Below are 23,658 nucleotides of genomic sequence, written 5' to 3'. Positions count from 1 at the left end.
ACACATAATAACTGCTCAATGACTTTGTCCCACAGCTCCTGCTATTCAATGTTATTTTCATTGGGCCAATACTTTAATTCACTCTTTATTTATGTAACACTCTTCCATAATTATTTAAAATGAGCTTGGTAATGTGCTCGTTGTTGCTTTGACTCCAATAATTTTTCAGGCAACTTTTGCTTGTCTTCAAAAACATTTTACCAAATCTGTTTGTGTGTTTTTATATATGTTGTTTTATGATCTGTCTTGTAATAGGTTTAATAATTTTTTTATGATAGCCTCACAAAGAGTTCCCTGAAATATTTACAGTAAATTATCTCAATATTGACTATGGTCACGACCACATAAGAAATGTTTTCTCAAAGTGATTTGTGAACAGAGAGAGAGAGAGAGAGTGTGTGTGTGTGGATGCCTTTTAGTTTGTGAATTATTCAATTTAAACAGGATAATGTATATTACAAAAAAAAGCTGTTAGTTCTGAAAGTAAAAGTTATAAAATTATTAAGCAAATTACAGATACAAAGATTAAAATGAAGATAAGAGATATTTTAAGATGAGATTTCAAATCAGACTCTGTGATATCATTGTGGGCTCATTCCTTGAATTCCTTTTTTCTGTAATGAAGGGTTTGAAGTTTGAGGCCGCTGTGATAGCTTCTGCAGTTGATCAGTTGGTGTTTGCCTTTGTCAGGTGGACTCAGCAGGTCAAGCAGGTGTTTGGAGAAACAGAAGGTTTCCTGTTCCTCAATAGTGCTGCACTTTCAGCAATTGCAAGTTGTCTGGACCCTTTCAGCAGAACAGTAGTTGATTTTGTAATATCTTCCTCTTGGCCTCGAGTGGCAGGTAGAAAACTTCTTGGATGATGTCTCTTTGAGTTCTCCCTGGGGCCTCTACACATGTGGCTTTCACGGCCTGTCTTTTGCACAGCCAGTAGTAAAATGGCTGCTATGTTAATTTTGAAGAAGTTAGTTATGTTGAGATCCTCTGAATCCCTTCTGGTCTTCTGTTTCCTTAGAAGTCAAGGGTTTTTCACAGCATTTAGAGGATACATTGGACATTACTGGAGGAATCTTTTGCAGACTCTTCATATCCAGTTCTTAGAAATATAAATCTGACAAGGTTTGAGCGAACACAGAAAGGTGCAATGTTGTCTGTCCATACTTTCATTTTCACTCAACATTAAAGTTTGAAGACAGGAATGTACCTTGAAAACAATTGTCCTTAAAATCTGTAATATCACAGCTACACATTTATGATGGAAACATACAGCCAACGAGCAACTGAAACCAAAAGAGAAAATGCTGGAAAATCTCAGCAGGTCCAGCAACATCTGTAAGGAAAGAAAAGAGCTGACATTTATTGTCCAGATGATGCTTTGTCAAAGCTGAAAGGCATAGAAAGTGGAGGGTGAGGGAATGAAAGATGAGTCATAGCCACAGAAACAAGGGGAAAAGACTGCTGTTAGTTATCCACAAAGAGAATAAAGGGTGTGAATGGCCAAATGGCAGAGAAGCTGTAAGTTGTGCTAGATGAAAATGTTGGGGGGTGGGGTGGGGGGAAGTTGGAAATGAGTCAGAGGTAGACTGGAAAAGGAGAAGCGGGGGGAGAAAAGGTAAGGGAAGGGGATGAAGTCGGGGTGGGGGGAAGAAGAATGAAGAAAGACAATAAAGAACTAAAAGGTAGGGACAGTAAAAAATTAAATAAAATAGAACGAAAACAAAGGTGGCCGAGGTGGGGTAGAACAAATCATCTGAAGTTGTTGAATTCGATGTTGAGACTAGAAGGCTGTAAAGTGCCTAGCCAGAAGATGAAATCCTTCAGTTGGCGTTGAGCTTCACTGGAACATTGCAGCAGGCCATAGACAGACATGTGGACATGGAAGCAGGATCGTGTGTTAAAATGGCAAGCAACCAGAAGATCAAGGTCCTGATTGCGCACAGACCAAAGGTGCTCAGCAAAGCAATCACCCAGTCTATGCTTGGTCTCTCCAATATAGAGGAGACCACACTGGGAGCAGCGAATGCAATACACCAAAATTGAAAGAGGTGCAAGTGAATTCCAGCATTCACAGTAATTTGCTTTTAATCAATGAGCTCTGCTTTGTAGTCCATTCAGTATTCTATCCAATAAAATGTGAAATCTTGCAAGCTGGGAATTGAGTGCATTGTCAAGGCTTGTATTTTCCAAAAGCACACATACTTTGTACAGTTATCATAACATGTACTATTTGTTGTAAAAGTTGGGAGCTCTTGTAATCATGAAGGGTTTAAAATTGCGTTAGGTAGACGGCAGGAGGTCCATAGATCAGAAGATTTCTGCCGATCTGGCACAGATATAATGGCCCAGACCTTCCAGCTCCTGGATCATTGGAGACTGGATGTACACCCAAGATACAAATCTGGACTCAACAATATCCCAACGTACTAACTTCCAAAGGAATTGTCCAGAAAGTTTGAACTTCCAACAGGAAATATCCCTGCTCTCTGGGATTTTCTGCAAAAGTGTCCTACTCAGAGGTAGCGTTGGAAGCTTGGTCACTTCTGATCTACTTACCTAGATAGTTACCCAGGAAATGTTATGTCAAAAAATCCAGGTCTAACTATAGAACTGACTCCTCAAATTGTTCACACTGATTCCTACATAACTCCTGACCACCCTAACATCCTGATTGGCCCCTGACGCAACTAACCTCCTGAACCTCTGGCTAACTACTCATCTAACTACCTCTCCTGACCATGATTAAGCCTGACTCAACCTCACTATTAGTAATCTAATAGTAATTGCCACTCTGTGGAAGATCTGGGCCAATTTGTGTCTCCATTTCAGTATCATGAGAATTTTTTATTCTTTATTCTGTATTTTTTGCTCATTATAACTCACTAACAAATTCTTTCCAATGCTGTGCATGAATAAAAATATTTTCTGTAATGATGGTATTGTTTATCTCTTTTACATAGTTGGGAATGTCGTTTGGAAGCTAGGCCCCATCAGTATTTTCAACGGCTTTCTCATACTGTCAGTATTTGGACAGGTCCCACTGGTGTGTTACTATCTGTAGAGCTCTCTAGAGATGTGAAAGAGGTTACCCAATATGCTGTCTGCATTTTCAGACGATCGCTATTAGTGTTTCATCATTTGCAGACACCCATAAGCTTTTTAAATCACAACGATATGGAACTGTGAACAAAACATTCTCAGGACTCTCAGATCATGTGATCAAACTAATTAGGAGCTGGAGTAGGCCAAATGGCCTCTCAGACATGCTCAGCTATTCAACAAGGATATGGCTGATTAGATGGTGGCTTTAACTCACTTTCATGTCTGTCCCCATAACCTTAGTCTCCCTTGTTGATCAAAAATTTATCTAACTCACTCTTGAATATACTCAATGACACAGTCTCCACTATTTTCTTGGGAATGATCCTTTCAGAGAAAAGAATTCCTCCTCCGCTCCATCTTAGATAGGAGTACTCTTACTTGTAACATATGCCTCTTAGTTCTGGAGTCTCCCACACGGGGAAATATCCCCTTGTTAGCCATCCTATCAAGTACCCTCAGAATTGTATGTGTTTCAATAAGATCACCTCTTATTGTGATTTGGACAAGCTGAGTGAATGGGCATATTAATGGCAGATGCAGTATAATGTGGATAACTGCGAGGTTATCCACATGATAGCAAAAACGGGGAGGTAGATTACTCTCAGAATGGTCATAAATTATGAAAGAGGAAAATGCAAGGAGATCTGAGTGTCTTCGTACTCCAGTCTTTGAAGATAAACATGCAGGTGCAGCAGACAAAAAAAAAGGCAAATGTATGTTGGCCTTCATAGCGAGAAGATTCAAGTACAGAAAAAGTGATGTCTTACTGCAATTATATGGAGTCTTGGTGAGGCCACACCTGGAACATTGTATACAGTTTTGGTCCCTTTATCTAAGGAAGGATATTCTTGCTCTAGAGGGAGTGCAGCGAAAGTTTGCCAGACTGATTCTTGGGTTGGCAGATCTCATGTATGAGGAGAGGTTGATACAGCTTAGGATTGTGTTCGCTGGAGTTCAGAAGAATGAGGGGGATCTAATAGAAATCTATAAAATTCTAACAGGACTATACAGAGTAGATGCAAGAAGGATGGCCTCAATGGTGGGAGTGTCCAGAACCAGGGGTCACAGTCTGAGGATACAGAGTAGATGGTTTCAGAGTGAGTTGAGGAAAAGTTCCTTCACTCTGAGGGTGGTCAGCTTGTGGAATTTGTTACCACAGAAAGTACTCGAGGCTAAAACATTGACTATTTTCAAGAAGCAGTTAGATATAGCACTTGGAGTGAAGGGGATCATAGGAAATGGGGGAAAGATGGGACCAACTATTGAGGTGGATGATCATAATGAATGCCGAAGCAGGTTCAAAAGGTCAAATGGTCTCCTCCTGCCCCCATTTTCTATGTTTTTATTCTTCTAAACTTCAACGAGTATTAGGCCGTCCTTCACAGCCTTCCCTCACAAGCCAATTCTTTCATCTCAGGAATAAGTCACGTGAACCTTCTCTGAACTGCTTCCAAAGCAATTTTATCCCTCCTGTACTCAGTACTCCAGATATGGTCTGATCAAGGCCCTGTACAACCGTAGCAACTGAGGTTAATGATCTAAAACTGGACAAAAAAATCACTGGTCTTTTCAGTTTTCTGTGTTCAATTAAGCAAATAGATACAAACACTGTAAATGCTGAATAAACTCAGCAGGTCTGGCAGAATCTGTGGAGAGAAAAACTTATGGCGGGACTTTCTATGGGATCTCCTGATCCCACCGCTGTCAATGGGGTTTCCCATTATATGCACCCTCCTCCCTGCCCCCACTCCACTGTTGGGAGACTGGAAGTGGGAGTTCACCTTCATGGGACTGGAACATCCCGCCAGTGAGAACAGCCAGAAAATTTCAGTCGCAGTTAATATTTTGAGTCTGCCTGACTCTTCAATATGGACCCAAAACATTAGCTCTGTTTCTCTCCGTAGATGCTGCCAGATCTGCTGAGTTTATCCAGCATTGTTTGCTTTGTATTTTAGATTTCCAGCATTTGCAACATTTTGCTTTCATTTGTCTATGTAAATAAACACATTGGAGTCAATTTTAAAAGGGGCAGAGGATGGCTGGATAGGTGTGTCAAGCCCAAAGCAGGGCACCCCTGGAAAGTTTGTGTGTGTAGATCTCAAAGCATGGCCTAATTTATGTACAGGTTCCCAGAGTACCACTGAGCTAATCTCACCAGCTGGCCGGCAGGGTGGAGTCGAAATTTGGACGTCTCAGTGAGGAAGATGCAAGAAAGGCACACAGCAGTTAATGGGAGCAGGGGTCGAAAGTTGGTTGGCCACCAGGGTGGGGAATTGTGGGTAGGGCTCCAGGGGCATCAGAGAGGGCTGGAGAGATCCAAGGACTCTTTGTGGGGTAGATGGGAGGATACCTGTTCCTCCTGGCTTATAATGGGTGCAATTCACTCAAATCAGTGTTTTCCACTGGTGTGGGCAGTGCCTGTTGGGTGGGATTCACCCATCTTTTCTAATAGAAAAGAAGAAGTAAAAGCGTTTAGCTGCTTTAAGGTTGCCTGTAGCTGATGTTTATGAACATTGCGGTTAGGAACAATGGGGATACTTCAGATGCATTCAGCCACGAAGAGAAAGATAAATACACAAACTTCAAGCTTGTTGAGTAAAAACCATTTAGTTGTCAATCAAAGGCTAGTTTAAGTACTGGACCATGAAATTGAATGGGAACAAAAGTTTTCAAAAATCTGCAATGGATTTCAAAAGACTTCAAAGGCTGGCAATGGATTTGATCTTTCTAGGAAGGCTCAGAGACTTGAAAACAATGCAGTGTTACAAGAATGGGTCTGAATGAGTAGCTTTGGGGAAGGGAATTCTACTCTCTGAGTCACAGGACTTCAAATCGCACTTCTGACATCCAGAGTTTCTTAGAGAGAGAAAGTGGCATCCCTTCTACAGAATGGCTGCTGCTGGGATTTGGAAGCCTGCTCGGTGTCCAGGGAGCATGGAGGTTATATTGAGCAGGCCACTCCAAAGTTTTTACAGCCCACAGACCAGAATGAAGATTTTGATCAGAGTGATGCCTGAAATCACCATGCCAATTGCCATCATAAAGTGTTTAGATTTCCCAGGGCTTTCAGGGGCAGCCCAGCCATGAGATCTTCATCACAGGAGAGAGTCCTGTGGTCAACCTCGTGCCCCTAGCCCAAGCCGCTCCCAGCCCCCAGGTGCATCAGGGGACTCCTCTTCTGCATCTCCCATCTGTCTTCAGCAACAGCATCATCTCTGGTGTGATTTAGCATTTTAAAAATTCCATAAGCAAAGGGCTAGGCTTTTCATATTTGAACCTTTCTCAATCAATGCTCTGGCTGGACGATACAGTTTGAAAACCCCAGCCGTGTTGTAATAGTGAGTTGGATTGAAAGCTTGGAAGTAAAAGTATGCAGCATTGCACACAGAACAGAAACTGGAAGTGATTACCTGAGAGGAATAGAAATGGAAGCAAGCTTATGTCAACATTGCTTTGAAACTGAGTATTTCATTACATCATTTTCATAATGGATTAGCCCTCGTTTGAATGGGGCACAGTCTTCATATCAGAAAATGTCGAACAGACATGAAAGGAACAATGCAATTGACGATGAAGACACTGCACCTTTTAAAATATTAGTCAGGATGACAAAAGGAAAAGTTCGGATTTCACTTGTGCACAGTGAAAAATTGATTGATGTGAAGTCTCTCTGGGCATTATTTCCATAGCAGCTTTCTCAGCTCGGCGCAGCCAGCTAGACTTGTTACATAAAGTGCCGTGATTGGCTAGAATCTGAGCTGAGGTTCATAAATTCTAGACAAGCGTGTATGAGCATGAAGCTCTCACAGTTGAAGGCAATCCAGAGGCCTGGGCTGAGTCCGACTTCTTGCTTGTTTATTCTTTGTTAGTTTTCTGTACCACAGCTTTGGTTTTTCTGTTCCAATCAATTGATGTTAGCAGCTCCCTTTGGCAAGAAACAGTAAGTTGTCGCTTTTCTCAGTCAGGAATCTTACAGCGAAATGAAAATATACCATTTAACAGGCGATGCGCGTTTGTGTTTTGGAATGTTCAAAGCTGATTCCCAATGTGGGTGTATAAGCTATGATGATTCAGTTGTGGACTGATTTGATAATGATACAGCTTAAATACGTTGCTGAAAAACATTTTGCGTTTTACTTCTCCTAACATGTTGTGATACCAACAGGGCATTCTCTAACTTAGTGGAGTAATTGAAATCGACATGAAAATTAGATTCAAAACCTAATTCATGTTTTACAGTCCAAGACATAGCTTTTAAGGTGACTTACCTTAAATATTGAACTGTTCATTGCTGGGATGTCTTTAATTTATTCCCATTCATTGTTTACACAACTTGGTTTATGACAGTTTAGCTGCCTGCTTCGGTAATTTTTCACTCACTCTGCTCCAAGCAAGATGTTTCTTACCACACTGTAAGAGCACAAAACCATTCACTAGATTTGGCATAAGTCTACTGATTAACATCCACAACAAGATTGCCTATGGGTCTAAGCTGGTTTAAATCATTTTCACGTTTGTTTTACAAGAGTCTGATGAAAGTTGAGTTTGAAAATACTCTTTAAAAAGTCTACATGATGTAATTTTCCATGCCACAAATGAAATTTTGCAAACTTTTAAGTTCTGTTTATGCTTCATTTTAATCATTCATATGGACACGCAGTGAGGTTTGAACTATATTTGCTGTTATATCAGTAACCATGGTTGTTGTGTGGAAAATCATTGATTGCTCTTGTCATTAAGCATCAGTTAGGTGTTTGCCTAACAGAATCCGAGAAATGATAAATCAAAATGCTTCACTGCTAATTCAGAAAATAAAGTAAACTGTCAGTGGAAACATGTTGTACCAGCTATTTTATAAAGTAGGTCAGTTCATCTTGAATCATGTCTGTAACGCAATTCTTTTTTTATGTGAAAGAATACAAAACAGTAGATTTGTCATCTCAACATCGCAATATTGGTGCTTTAAATTTAACAATCAGAAACATTCATATTCAGCCATATACAAAAGGCAAGAGTGGGCAATTGACAATATAAAGGGGAAAGAGGGGTGGATATTTGAAACAAATGCCTTCTGAAAATTTAAGTACACCACATTTACAGGTTCCCCCTTATCCACACTACTTGCTACTTCCTCAAAGAACTCTAATAAATTAGTCAAATATGATTTTCCTTTCATAAAACAAAGTTGACTCAATGTTGATTGCATCAAGGTTTTCTAAATTCCCGGCTATAAGCTTCCTGGCAGATTCCAGCAATTTTCCTACCTCAGATGTTAAGCTAACTGCCTGTAATTTCCTGCTTTCTGTCTTCCTTCTTTTTTGAATAGAGGGTTTCCATTCATTATTTTCCAATCTGGTGGAAACTTTCCAGAATCCAGGGTATTTTGGAAAATTAAAATCAGTGCATCTATTATTTCAGTAGCCACATCTTTAATGATAATAGGATGACATTCATCAGGTTCTGGGGAATTGTTAGCTTCTGGTTGTAATAATTTTTTCAGCATCCCTGGTGATTGTTGCTGTTTTAAGTTCCTCCCTTCCAGCTCCTGGTGTGCAATAATTTCTGGGATTAATATTCTCTACAGCGAAGCCACATGCAAAAATCTGTTTGATTCATCTGCCATTTTCTTATTTTCTATTATTAATTCCCCATTCTCATTCTTTAGAGGACCAATGTTCACTTTATTTACTCCTTTTCTTTTTAAATATTTATGGAAACTCTGATAAACACTTCTGTATATTTAGCTAGCTTCCTCTCATGTTTAAATTTTTCCCTCCTTTTTAATCTTTTGCTCATTCTTTGCTGTTTTTTATATTCTGTCCAATTTTCTGACCTGCCACTCAACTTTGTGGAAATATATACCTTTTCTTTCAATTTAATACTATTTTAAGCTTCTTCATTTAGCCAAAGATAGTGTGTCCTTCCCTAAGAGTCTTTCTTTCTCATTGAAATATACCTGTTCAGAGTATTCTGAAATATCCATTTTTATATATGCCACTGCTTGTCTACTGACCAATCCCTTCACCTAATTTTCAAGTTTATTTTAGCCAGCTTCATGCCCTTGTAATTGCCCTTATTTAAGTTTAAAACCCAAATCTTACATCCACTCCTCCCTCCCTCAACTGAATGTGGAACGTAAGCATATTATGAGCACTGCTACCTAGAGTCACCTTCACCATGAGGCCATTAATTAATATTTTCTCATTGCACCTTGCCAAATCTCGTCATGCCTGCTCTCTGGTTGATGCTAAAATGCATATTTCTAAGAAACTGTTCATAAAACACTCTATGAAATCATCCAGACTACCTTTGCTAATTTGATTTGTCCAATCTATATGTAGATTTAAATTGTCCATGATTGTTTCAATTTGAATTTGATTTTGATTCGGTTTGATTTATTATTGTCACATATATTAGTATACAGTGAAAAGAATTGTTTGTTGCATGCTAAACAGACAAAGCATGCCGTTCATACAGAAGGAAACAAGAAAGTGCAGAATGTAGTGTTAAAGTCATAGCTAGGGTGTAGAGAAAGATCAACTTAATGCGAGGTAAGTCCATTCAAAAATTTGATGGCTGCAGGGGAGAAATTGTTCTTGATACATGACCTCAGACTTTTGTATCTTTTTCCCAAAGGAAGAAAGTGGAAGAGAGAATGTCCGGGGTGTGTGGGATCCTTAGTTATGCTGGTTGCTTTGCCAAGGCATCAGGAAGTGTAGACAGAGTCAGTGGATGGGAGGCTGGTTTGTGTGATGGTTTGAGCTACATTCACGCCATTTTGTAATTTCTTGCTGCCTTGGACAGAGCAGGAGCCATACCAAGTTGTGACATAACCAGAAAGAATGCTTTCTATGGTGTGTCTGTAAAGATTGGTGAGAGTTGTAGCTGACATACCAAATTTCCTTAATCTTCTGAGAAAATAGTTGCTTTGGTGGGCTTTCTTAACTATAGCATTGACATGGGGAGACCAGGACAGGTTGTTGGTGATCTGGACACCTAAAAACTTGAACCTCTCAACCATTTCTACTTTGTCCCCATCGAAGTAGACAGGGGCATGTTCTCCACTACACTTTCTGAAGTCGATGACAATCTGCTTCATTTTGTTGACATTGAGGGAGAGATTATTGTCACCACACCAGTTCATCAGATTCTCTATTTCTTTCCTGTACTCTGTCTTGTCACTGTTTGAGATCTGACCCATTATGGTGGTGTCATCAGCAAACTTGAAATCAAATTGGAGAGGAATTTGGCCACATGGTCATAAATGTATAAGGAGCATAGTAGGGGGCTTAGAACACAACCTTGTGGGGCCCTGGTGTTGAGGATGATCATGAAGGATGTGTAGTTGCCTATTTTTACTGATTCTGGTCTGTGGATTAGAAAATTCAGGATCCAGTTGCAGAGGGAGGTGTCGAGGCTTAGGCCACAGAATTTGGAGATGAGTTTCATTGGAATAACGGTGTTGAAGGTTGAGCTGTAGTCAATAAATTGGAGTCTGATGAAGGTGTCTTTGTTATCTAGGTGTTCCAGGGTTGAGCGCAGGGCCATGGAGATAGCGTCTGCTGTGGACCTGTCGCGGTAGTAGGGTGAACTGTAGTAGATCCAGGCAGTCTGGGAGGCTGAAATCGATTCATGACATGACTACCCTTTCGAAGCACTTCATAATGACGGATGTCGGAACCATTGGACAAAAGTCATTGAGGCACACTGCTTGGCTTTTGTTTGGTACTGGGATGATGGGCAACTTTATGAAGTTGATAGGGACCTCAGATTGTTGTAAAGAAGTTTGAAGATGTCTGTGAATATCCCCGCCAGCTGATCAATGCAGGATCTAAGTGCTCGTCTAGGTACCCCATCTGGGCCAGTTGCTTTCTGTAGGCTGACCTTTGAGAAGGCTGCTCTGACATCTGCAGGGGTGACCTCAGATACAAGTTCATCCAGGGCTTCCAAGGTGGAGAGCGTGCTCTCGCTGACCTCTGGCTCAAAATGGGCATAGGATGCATTGGGCTCATCAGGGAGGGGTGTGTTGGAGCCGACAATTTTACATGCCTTCATCTTGTAGCCTGTTATGTCTTGCAGACCTTGCCATGGTCGGTGGGGGTCCGTGTGACTAGCCTGGGACTCTAGCTTGATCTGGTATTGTCTTTTGGCATCTTTGATGGATCTCCTTAGATCGTATCTGGCTTTCTTGTATAGGTCGGGGTTGTATGGCTTGAACACCTCAGACCTGGACTTCAGCAAGCAGTGGATATCTCCGTATATCCATAGTTTCCAGTTGGGAAACACACAAATTTGCTTCTTTGGCTCACAGTTTTCTACACACTTCCTAATGAAGTTAGTTACTGTAGTGGCGTACTCGTTTAGGTTGGTCACAGAGTTTTTAAATACTGACTCCTAGCAGCCCTGTAGGAGATCATCCGATTCCTCAGACCAACTTTGCATCCCTTTTTTTGACGGATGCCATACCTTTCTCACAAGCTCTCATCATTTCTCTTTGTCAGCCATTTCCTAGAACATTGTTACTATTAGCAGATCCATAAACCATTACCGTGACTTTTTACCTTTACCCATCTTTATCCAAACTAATTTTATGACTGGGATTTTACTGGCTCGCCCCACCCATCGGGTCACGCGACAGCTGAGAAATCACCTTCATGCCCAACTTCTCAGCTCTCGCAATTTTACAAGAGATCTAGGTATCTGGTGAGGTCAGCATCTCACTGGAAATGGGCGAGAGGCTAATGATTTATTTAAATTTAAATTTACATCTGTTTAGCAAGCCCAGAGTTGATTTGTCCGGGCTACTTGAGCAGCGCAGCAGGCAAGGAGAATCATCCCCTATACCTTGAACGGGAGGTTTTGGATACACTTGAGGCAAAGGGCATTCAGAAGGTAGGAATGGAGGAGCCTCAACATTTGCAATTGTTCCACAGGCTTGAGGTTCTTGTAGTTGGTATGGATGAACGTGGTGGCTGCAGGGTAGATGTGCAAACTGACCATGACACCAGGGTACAGGTTTTTGGGAACAGTATGCTCAGGGGGAGTAGACACAAATATCTGCAGTTGAAATCAGGAGTCCAGATGGCTGCATTATCTGCCCATGCCAGGGTTTTATACATTTGTTTGGGGCTGAAGAGGAACTTGCAATTCAAAGAGGAGGACCCTGCGTTTGTGGTCCATTTAGATACCAATTATATAGATAGAACTGTTCTGTAAGGGAATATGAGCAACTAAGGGCTCATACTCAATTAAAAAGCAGAGTGTCAAAGATAATAACCCCTGGAATACTACCTGAGCCATGAGAACGTTGATGTAGCATATGTTAGATTCGAGAGTCAAATGTGGCTCAAAAATTGGTGTGGGAGAAATGGGTTTTGATTCATCAGACACTGACACTGGGGAAAGTCGGAGCTGTACCACTGGGACAGTCTTCATCTGAACCATGCTGGACCAGTGTTCTGGTGAGTCATATAACTAGGGAAGTAGAGAAGGTTTTGACGAAATAGTCAGGGCAAGGAATCAGTATGAGAATATAAATTAAATAGAAACGGCAGGGCAAAAGAGCAAGGTAGGAATAAGAGAAATGATGAGATGAAGTGTACAAATTTAAGAATACACCTGCAGATAAGGATAGAGGTTGTAGGAAAGTAAAGAGACTGAACTACAGTCATCTTCCTCTGTTATAACAACGTCACCCTTAATTAACAGAGCCACCCATTCACCTTTTCCTAGCTACCTGTCCTTCCTAAATGTCATGAATTCTTGAGTATTCAGGTCCCAGTCTTTGTCATCTTGTAGTTATGTCTTTATAATGAGTATCAGGTTATACATAATTATTTCTACTTGTGCTGTGAATTCATTTGTTTTGGTAAGAATGCTGCATGCATTTAGATACAGAGCTCTGTCTTTTTACTTTCCTACAACCTCTATCCTGGTCGGTGCAGACTGAATGGGCTGAAGGGCCTCTTTCTGCACTGTAGGGTTCTATGTTCTATGTGAAGTTTTGCCTCCTTACTTAAGGAGGGATATATGTCCATTGGAAATCGTTCAGAGAAGGTTCACTAGACTGATTCCAGCAATGAAGAGGCTGTCTAATAAGGAAAGGTTGAGTAGGTGGGGCCTATATTCCTTGGAGTTTAGAAGAATGGGATGTGATCTTATTAAAACATATAAGATTTTAAGGGAACTTGACAGAGTCAGTGCTGAGAGGATATTTTTCCTGATGGGGGAATCCACAACTAGGTAGAACAGTTTCAAGAAATGCCATTTAAGATATGGATGAGGAGGAATTTCTTCTCTCAGGTTGGATTTTCTGGACTCCCTGCCCCTGCACTGGGCTGCTCTGTGGCAGATATGGTGAGCCATAGACAACTGGCAGGATCTTTTGGACCTGGCAAAGCCTGTGAGCTTTGCACATCTCATCCGCCCCACAGCTAGAGTACTCATCGCGGAGAGTTGACTTAATCAGATCAGAGATCCTGCTGGCAAGAAGGGCTGGAAAAACCTGTACTTAGGGTGTGGTTAGTTTTTACAATTCTCTGTAAGAGAGCAGTGCAGGATAGGTCATTGAATCTATTCAAGGTTGAGTTAGATAGATTTTTGATCTACAAGGGAGTCAAGGGTTATGGGGGGCAGGCAGGAAAGTGGAGGTAAAGCCTCATTCAGATCAGCCAGATTTTATTGAATGACAGAGCAGGTTCAGGGGAACTTAGGAACGTAGGATTTAGGAGTAGGCCATTCAGCCCTACAAGGTTGCTCTGTCATTGGAGAAGACTAGAGAAGGTAGTAAGGTCGTGGAATGCCCTGCCTGCAGCAGTTGTGGACTCGCCAACTTTAAGGGCATTCAAATGGTCAGTGGATAGGCATATGGATAACATTGGAATAGTTTAGGTTAGAGGGTCATTTGATTGGTTCCACTGGTCGGTGCAACATTGAGGGCCGAAGGGCCTGTACTGCGCTGTAATGTTCTATGTTCTATGACTGTGCCATTGATTGTTGCCTGCAAGGGCCAAACAGTATGCCAAAACTTCAAACAGTCTGGTTCAGCTTGTTGTAAGAGCCATAAACAGATATCTGGCTGATCCTGGAGGTGACAATGTGGGGAAAGGAAGCAACTGTTGGAGACACCTTTAAGAAAGCCACTAAATGTCAGACTACACTTTTGTTTAAAATTCTCAAATGCTTCTATGAAGTTATAGCCTCCCAAATATTAAATAATCTAAACCTTTCTCCCCAATCCTCAAAAGGATGTAGTGACCCTTTCCTGATCAATACCTAAGTGAAGGACAGGAAGCCCCACATGGAAATATCTTGCTTGAACTTTTTGAAATGTGAAATAACAAATAAGCTTAAGCAATAAGGCCACCATTATGGGGGCGGAGCTAGCTATGGCTACAGCTGATACATGAAATTTGGGAAGGCCTCTAAGTATTCCTGCAGTGTTCCTCCCTCTTTGGGAGGTTCTTTTCAGGCAGTGATACTCTTCCCTGTGGCTCCAGGGACTTGAAGGTCATCTGGTAAATACCAATCACCTCGGATTATAGACCCTTTGATTAGTTGGGTTGACTACCTGTTGCTTGCGGGTGGGTACCCTGCCATTCCCTACATCCCATTTCAGGGAAAATAGCCCAAGGGCTTGATGGAACTGGGGACTGGCAAGGTGGCCAGCAGTGCAAAGCTCTGCATCTGGCCCACCTGTCTTGACCTCAGTCCCTTCCTCACTGAAATCCTTACTAATGATGTTTTACCTCCAGATTTAACTACTTGACTAAAATAAAAGCATAGGACTGCAGATGCTGGAAATCTGAAATAAAAATAGAAAATGCTAGATAAACTCAGCAGGTCTGGCAGCATCTGTGGAGTGAAACAGAGTTAGTGTTTTGGATATAAATGACCCTTGTACACTTCTGTAGAAGGGTTATATGGACCCGAAACATTAACTCTGTTTTTATTAACTATTTAACTGCCCTCCATGTTCAGATTCCCATCCTATGTATTCTGTCCTGCATCAAGTACATTGGGTAGCCTTCCTGTCTCCCAGCTGTCTGCCTGTTTCAGACTTCACTTACATGTGCCGGTACTGGAGGTATAGATGTCCAGTAGGTGATGATGCAGTTGTTAATAGACCATGTATAAGGCCTTTCGGTACACAGCCATCATCTATCTGATGAAAATGGTCAGTTTGTGCAGATATCATTGGGTTAGCAATGATTTATGCTGATGCAATTTACAGGCCCCGGGATCTTTGAGTATGTGACCCTCCCCTGCCAAAAGATACTGAGGTTACATCAAAGACAGTGAAGGTAGAACTGTTCATCTTTTAGGAGAGAAACAAGCTGGCATTTCGAATCCAGATGACCCTTTGTCAAAGCTTTGACAAAGGGTCATCTGGACTTGAAATGTCAACTCTTTTTTCGCCTTAGAGATGCTGCCAAATCTGCTGAGGTTTTCTAGTATTTTCTCTTTTGGTTTCAGATTCCAGCATCCGCAGTAATTTGCTTTTATCCACTGTTCATCTTTTTCTCCTCTCTAACATATGTTGTTCATATCTAACCACTGTGCTGAGGACACAAGCTTGCTAGGCTTGGAGTTCATAGTCAGGCCGCTGTTGTTCCAAACTCTTTTACTAAGCTTGAACATAACAGCTGTAGCATTTGCGATACATGTGTGGATTCAGCATCAAGTGACAGATTGCAGATGGCTGTGAAGCCTGGATATGTGAATCTATCAACAACATTCAGCCTCACATTGTCAATACAGATGACTGCATGGCAATATCTTGGACCATGAGAGTTGTCTTCCTGATGCTGATGATCAAACCAAGCGTTAGAGAGTCTTTCCATTTGCTGCTGTGTGGCATTATCAGCGTAGACCAACTCTGAGGACTTGGGGTACTTTTGTCTTGGATCTCAGGTGAGCAAGGCTGAACTGCTTTCTATCAGTTCTGGTTTGTAAGTAGACACATTCTGTAGATAATCTGAAGGCACATGACAGCAGCAAAGAGAAGAATGTCATTGACAGAGCACAATCCACAATCCACTGCATATCTCTGAGGATTCCAGGATGTAGATCAGGACACCAGGATACCAACCAGAATATACCATATCAGAGGAATGAGGGTATAGAATAAAAGCATGCACAATGGAAAGGAGAAAATAAAGAAGGTTTTTGTAACTCAACCCTTTGCCTAGCTTTCAGTGCAATTTATTAGTGATAAAATGCTTGTGTTGCTATTTTATGTGATCCATGTAAGCCATCAAGCAAAGCTCCAGGGAGTCACAGTAATTCATGGGTATCAGTAATCCCAGCTCCCCATAATCTATCCTTTAGAGCTTGAGCAGAACTCCTTTCTCAGGAATATCCCTATCTCCCTTTCTAAAGTCTCAAGGAAATCTATACTCAGAACTCTGTCGACCTGTTCCAAGAAACAATAATTTGCAAAGAAAGTGACAATTTTCTCGCACTAAATTCCCTGATTATGTATTGTGTACTCATACCCTTTAGCTCTCCCCTCCCTGTTTCATCTTGGATTTCTGTCACAAGTGACCTTCAGTAGACCTGTTAGCTGTGCTAGAGTTTGGTAATTAATTGTCTTCTTTAAATGTGATTCCAATGTGAGTTGAAGGGTTTATAAAAGTTGCCAACATGCTTGGGTTCCTGGTAGATTCTCCTCCATATTGGAAGGGTAGATGGATACAGCCAAGGTGACTGCTGCTGAAGTGTCTTTGCATGCAGTAATAGCACATGCTGTTTATGAAAATCATCCCATCGCCAGAATTTGGTGAAGATAGAACGTAGAACCGTATAGCACAGGAGCAGGTCCTTTGGCCCATAATGTTGCGCCAAACATGACTCCAAATTAAACTAATCCATTCTGCCTGCCCTTGATCCATATCCCTCGGTTTCTTGCATATTTATATGCTTGTCTAAATGCCCCTTAAACTCCCTCATTGTATATGCCTCCACCACTCCCCTGGCAGCACAGTTCAGACACCTACCATTCTCTGTGTAAGAACTTGCCCTTCACATCTCCTTTGAATCACACTTAAAGAAGACAATTAGGATAAATTATCAACCTCTAGCACAGATATAGGAAAATGTTCTTTCCTGATACGTTGCTGGAAAAGAGTCCTTGAAATTTCCAGCCATTATGTTGTAAAGATTTTTCCAAAATAAATCAAACTGGAAACTCCATGAATACTCATTTCTGATTCAAAGGTTATTAATGAGCTCTCAGATTTATGCTACTAGCTTTTGGTTTTGCAAATACTAAAATTCTTTAATGAGTTTGAATGCAAGCTATATTTCAAAAGAGTCCTTAATATTAGCATTGTTACTGTTCCCTTGACAAAGATTAAGTAATAGCAAAAGATTAATGATGTGCTATATTTAGTTTTAGATTTTAAAAAAAGCTGCAATAATTTTGATATTCTGACTCCTAACTGGGTATTGTTACCTCAAACAATAAACATCCTTCAAGTTTTTCTTTTAAATGTCTTGATTTGATTACAAGACTATTCTTTGATCAATGAACTGATCCTTAATCAACAGACATTTGAAAGTTAGGCGGCACAAGTCATTTCTTGTGTGGGAACTTAAAGGTCCTGTTTTTACTCAGCAAGGGGAGGGTTGGGCCAGGGACATCAAAGACTGTGGGGAGGGAGAGAGAGTCAAAGATCATGAGAAAAGAGATCTTGGGAGGTGGCCAGTACTGAGGGTGGGAAGTCCGAAATAACAAAGATTGGGGATTGGACTACCATGGATGGGGAAAAGGAGAGTTGAGCAATCATGGGATCTGTATTCTTGTTGGGCTCGAAAGAAACAATCTTGCTCCATCTAGCCCACAAAAGTGCTACTGATACACTTAGTTTATGGCCCTTCTTCCCTCCTTTTACCTGTTGTGTTTCCCAAGGCCTGAGAAACCAGGTCTTCATGGGTTAAAATTAAAAATCCTTACAAAATAAAGCCACACAGCTTCTTTAAATAATAATGATGAACCCCTCTCCTACAAGCAGTTTGGTTGTCCATAGGTACCCCTCCACAACTCTGTTAAAGCTCGAAGCTGGTGGGTTGGATTGGTTTGGGATTTTAATACTTTTTAACCTCCCATGCACCCCAACCCACTTGTCTTCAGGGGTTAGAAACGCCCCAAGAAGATTCTCAAATAGCCTACCAGGTCACTCAGTTGTGAAGATGACTGCACACCACCACCTCCCCAAAGGTAATTGGGAGATGGACAATGACACTAGCTTTGAAAGTGATGTCAACATCCCATGAACAGATGAAAAATATGAAGATTCATGTGCCAAAGTGAGCATCTTTGGAATGCCATCTTTGGAAAACAGTCTCTAGCTTAAGTATTGGTGAGGTAAAGAGAAGTTGAGGTATTGCTTGATTAGCACTGAGGAAGGGTGGATCAAGAAAATATTGTAGAAATTTTGCTCGGATGAGTAAATCAGTTAGAATGCAGGAATGGCCAGATTACATATGGTCTGCTGATGGCAAAGCCTCAACTGTGTTCTTTCATTCTAATGGAGAATGGAGATACTGGAGCAAGGACTTAATTCTCCCTGAGGAGATTTTAAAAGTTTTTAATGGCATTGAAGAGTTTTTATTGGGTGAAAAGGAAGTGGCTGGGAATCAGTATGGAAGAGTTATTAACTTAACGTTGTCACTTTGGGAGATATTGGGATAAATTCTTTGATCCCATGTTAATGGAAATGAAAATTTGGAGACATGTACTATTGGCAGCTCAATGGATATTGCTCATTTTATGCGAATCCAAAGTCAAAATTAAGCCCTAAATCCTTCCAAAAGTCTGGTGAAAAGCTTTTTTTTATAAAATTGGAGATAATATTGGGGCAATCTCCAAACTTGATATAGCCCAAAAATTGGCAGTAGCAGATTAGCTTTATATGACAGTCATACCCATCTCTGCAAGCAAACAAATCCTGCATTTGCAACATTATTTAGTGCTTTCTCCACCCTTTATTCTATTAGCTCCATTTTTGGTGTTGAAACATAATTGGTTCAGGAACAGGGAAAGTTATTTTATGTTAACTTTTGATTTACAGTATGGCCAAAGAAAGAATGGTATGCTAAATGTCAAACATTTGAAACAAAGCACAAGCACCAAAGATCAGCTCCTGTGCTAACGTAAGCTGAAAACAATTACATACTAAATAATCAAATAAATAAATGCCCTGCACTTGATAATGATTTGTAATTAGTGTTAATTTGTCAATTGTTGCCAAAGAGCAGGGACATGTTGTACAATGAGAATGAATTGAGGTTGAGGGGGTTGAGCTATGAGGAGAGGCTGAATAAACTAGGCTTGTACTCGTTAGAGTTTAGAAGAATGAGGGGAGATCTCATTGAGACGTATAAGATGATGAATGGGATGGATAGGATAGAGGTGGAGAGACTCTTCCCGCTCAGAAAGGACAGTAGGACTAGGGGGCACAGCCTCAAAATAAAGGGGGGGCGGTTTAGAACGGAGTTGAGGAGGAACTTCTTCACTCAAAGGGTGGTGAATCTCTGGAATTCTCTGCCCGTTGAAGTGGTGGAGGCTACCTTGCTAAATGTTTTTAAGACGCGGGTTGATGGGTTTTTGATAAGAGAGGGGATTAGGGGTTATGGAGAGAGGGCGGGAATGTGGAGCTGAGCCATAACAGATCAGCCATGATCTTATTGAACGGCGGGGCAGGCTCGAGGGGCCAGATGGCCTACTCCTGCTCCTATTTCTTATGTTCTTATGTTCTATCTATAAAGATTCGCATTCCAATCATTATTTTGTAAATTGAATTTGTGTTTTTTACGCCCTGTTTGTGAATAGAACTTCCACTCACCTGACAAAGGGGCAGCGCTCTGAAAGCTGGTGGATTTTGTTACCAAATAAACCTGTTGGACTAGGCTGATACCAGAGTTGAGGGGGTTGAGCTATGAGGAGAGGCTGTATAGACTGGGCTTGTACTCGTTGGAGTTCAGAAGGATGAGAAGGGATCTTATAGAGACGTATAAGATGATGAAGGGGATGGATAGGGTAGAGGTAGAGAGATTCTTCCCGCTCAGAAAGGACAGCAGGACTAGAAGGCACAGCCTCAAGATAAGGGGGGGTGCACTTTAGAACGGAGTTGAGGAGGAACTTCTTCACTCAAAGGGTGGTGAATCTCTGGAATTCTCTGCCCGTTGAAGTGGTGGAGGCTACCTCACTAAATATATTTAAGACACGATTAGATAGGTTTTTGATAGGCAAGGGCATTAAGGGTTATGGGGAGAAAGCGGGAAGGTGGAACTGAGCCACTACAGATCAGCCATGATCTTATTGAATGGCGGGGCAGGCTTGAAGGGCTAGATGGCCTACTCCTGCTCCTATTTCTTATGTTCTTATGAATTATGATTAAAGAAATTTATATGAAAGTATAAGACAAGATGGCTTGGGTATGGTTAATTGGTAGATGTTATTTTCCCCTTTTTAAGAAACGGTATATTTGTTGCACTCTATGTAAGGTGTCTGGAATTAGGGCTGAGGCAGGTAGCTTATGTTGAGAATTTTCCTGACTCCCCAGACCCACCTGAGGAAAAGGTACCTACCTGACTTGCAATTTTTGCTTTGGGAGGTTGGTGACGTGTCACAGAGGTGGGCAAGTACTGGTCAGAAGGCCTGTCTTAATTCTCTAAGACTTTATTCCAGTTGTTTTACAGGCTGTTAGGCCTCCTTGCTGTCACCCTGCACCTACCCACCATTGCCCCTCATACCTTCCATCCCAACTTAATTCCAACTCATGCTCCCACCCACACTCCATGACCATCAGACTCCCATGTAAATTCAATTCTTATTTATTCATTATCCATCATGGGAAGGCCTAAGGAGCTTTGTGGAGATGAAAAAATAAACTTTTTAAATCTAATGTAACTTTCACTTATACAAAATTAATAGTGGAAACACCTCTCATTCATGAAAACCATTCAGTTCAATAAAAATTTGAATTCAATAAAATATCTTGAATTAAGAATCTACTGGTGACCATGAAACCATTATTGATTGTTTGCTAATGTTCTTTAGGAAGGAATCCGCCATCCTTACCTGGTCTGGTCTACACGTGACTCCAGAGCCACAGCAATGAGATTAGCTCTCAGCTGCCCTCTGAAATGCCCCAGCAAGCCACTCAGTTCAAGGCAATTAGGGATGGGTAATAAATACTGGCCAGCTAGCTATGCCCAGGTCCCATGAATGAATAAAAAATGAACTTAAAAATTCAAAGCTCTAAGTTCCCTCAAGTGTTTAAGCTCTTTAAAAATAACAAACTTCTATTCAGACTCAACATCAAAGGCAATCAATTCTTTAATCAACTCTTTAAACAATGAATCAGACTGTGAACTCAGAACCCACTGCTAAGATACTTGTAGGTTTGTAAACTCAGCCAAATATTCAAAATGACATATTGATAGCCCTGAGAAATATCAACAAAGAGCACTATTGAAGCAGAATGAGCAGATGCCAATGGCTCTTTCTCACTTACACCAGGTGACCTGTCAATCAAAGAGTTCCAGCAGAGGTATTTTTCTTTTAACTCTCACTGACAGTTGCAGCCTATTCTTTTTATATTGAAAAAGCAGGACGTTTAAAAAGCTTTAGGTCAAAAACACTGAACGGATCTTATCTGCCCTTCAGGAGTGTTTACATCTACCCTACCTGTTCATGGCTCCCACATTAAAGGTTAAAGCCCTTTCAATAGTTCAAATGACTTTGCTGCTTTTCTGCTTTTGTTCTGTGTGAATCATGCCTCGCCTCCATGCCTCCAGCAAAAATTGGATCTGTCAGAAATGGGAGCAGAATTTATGCAAGCAGGTTCTGTCTGCTATTTTTAAATGTGCATGGATTCTTTTCAACTCTGTGAAAATCCAGCCATTTGTGTTTGATGTAACCATTGTCCTTTCCCCTCGGCTGACCTTAGCACCAATAGTTTATTAGCATTTTCACAGTCTTATTATGCCATGATTTTGCTGCCATTGTCACCTAACTGCATGATAATGACATTTTCCTGCAGTAGATTACGGAGCATATCACATACAACCATTATTCTGTCAACCCTGGGAATGGAAGCTTTGCTACAAGGCTAAAAGTGGCTGGTTCAGCATGTGAAGTGCAGTTCCTAGATCTGTTTGGTTATAACTCTGATTGTTGTATGAGCTTCATTCCATCTTCATTCTGCTTTTGTCTGTAGTTGGTAAATAAATTGTCATGTGCCATAGTGACCTGAAGTGCTGTCTTTCAATTCTTCATTGCCCTTCAAGTAAGACAGGCATTGAGGATGGCTTTAAAGTCAAAATATAAACGTGTGCATCTGGGGAAGCAGGCATTGCCCTGTATAATTCTATGTACACAATTCATGTTCACGTTGACTTAGACATCAGAATTCTGTTGCCCCGCCCTCCATGAGAATCAGAGCAGGTGAGGAGCAGATAATGGGAAGATCCATTGACTTTGGGTCAGATTTTCTGGTCTCGGGTGTAGCTCTTTTGTCTAGAGATGCATAAGGCAAATGAAGCGTTGCATTCTCTCCTATCCACAGCTAATATTCTCACATTGTTCGAGTGCCTATTGGCCAGCTTGATATCTCAATTGAGAGTCTGGCGCTGATTCATCTTGGATTTCCCTCTTCTTCCACGTCCAGTAGGAGCCTGCTGAATGAACTGATGGGCAGGTCATGATGACAGAAGTTGGATGACATAACCAGATCAGCTAAGTTGTCTTTTGCAGATGATAAACTAGAGGTTGTTCTGAATGTGCTGGGTGTAAACTGCCAGCAGCGTATGCTTAGAAGCCTTCAAAGACATCTGGTATCAAAGGCATCCAATTTCCTTTATTGGCATCTTTTCAGGTTCCTAATTTCACAACCATCTAGAAGAGTGGAGAGAACATTGGCACAACAAAATCTAAGCTTCGTTTCCATGGAGAGCATTTTACTGTTCCAAATCTGTTTCATCTGGTTGAAAGCTGATGATGTTTTACCTTTGTTTTCTATTCATTCGTGGGACGTGGGCATCACTGTTGGCCAGCATTTATTACCCATCCCTAGTTGCCTTTGAGAAGGTGGTGGTGAGTTGCCTTGTTGAAACGCTGCAGTCCACGTGCTGTGGGTTGACCCACAATGCCATTATGGAGGGAGTTCCAGGATTTTGACCAAGCAACTGCAAGGAAAAGGCAATATATTTCCAAGTCAGGATGGTCAATTGCTTGGAGGGGAACTGGCAGGTGGTAAGGTTCTCATCTATCTGTTACCATTGTCCTTCTAGATAGAAGTGGTCGTGTGTTTGGAAGGTGCTGTCTCAGGATCTTTGATGAATTTCTACAGTGCATTTGTAATAGTACAAATGCCACTACTGAGCTTTGATGGTGGAGGGGGAGTGCATATTTGTGGATATATGCCAATCAAGTGGGTTGCTTTGTCCTGGATGGTGTTGAGTTTCTTACGTATTGTTGGAGCTGCACCCAGCTAGGCAAATGGGGAGTATTCCATCACACTCCTGATGTGTGCCTTGTAGATGGTGGATGGCT

General features: G+C 41.3%; 1 protein-coding gene across 2 annotated transcripts in view; it reads left to right on the top strand.

Annotated features, from left to right (window-relative positions):
• Positions 1–6,908: 6,908 nt before the first annotated feature.
• pde4d (phosphodiesterase 4D, cAMP-specific) overlaps positions 6,909–23,658 on the top strand; it is a 1,181,705-nt gene continuing 1,164,955 nt past the window's right edge. Inside the window, exon 1 of one of the 2 annotated variants that reach the window (XM_080186268.1) lies at positions 6,909–7,038. The gene's annotated coding sequence lies outside the window, so the exon portion shown is untranslated. The remainder of the gene's footprint in view (positions 7,039–23,658) is intronic. The other variant, XM_080186277.1, reaches the window with a different exon arrangement.

Source organism: Carcharhinus amblyrhynchos, chromosome 1, assembly GCF_965287045.1.
Source record: "Carcharhinus amblyrhynchos chromosome 1, sCarAmb.v2.hapA, whole genome shotgun sequence".
NCBI lineage: Eukaryota > Metazoa > Chordata > Chondrichthyes > Carcharhiniformes > Carcharhinidae > Carcharhinus > Carcharhinus amblyrhynchos.
This window is presented reverse-complemented; position numbering and strand designations above follow the sequence as displayed.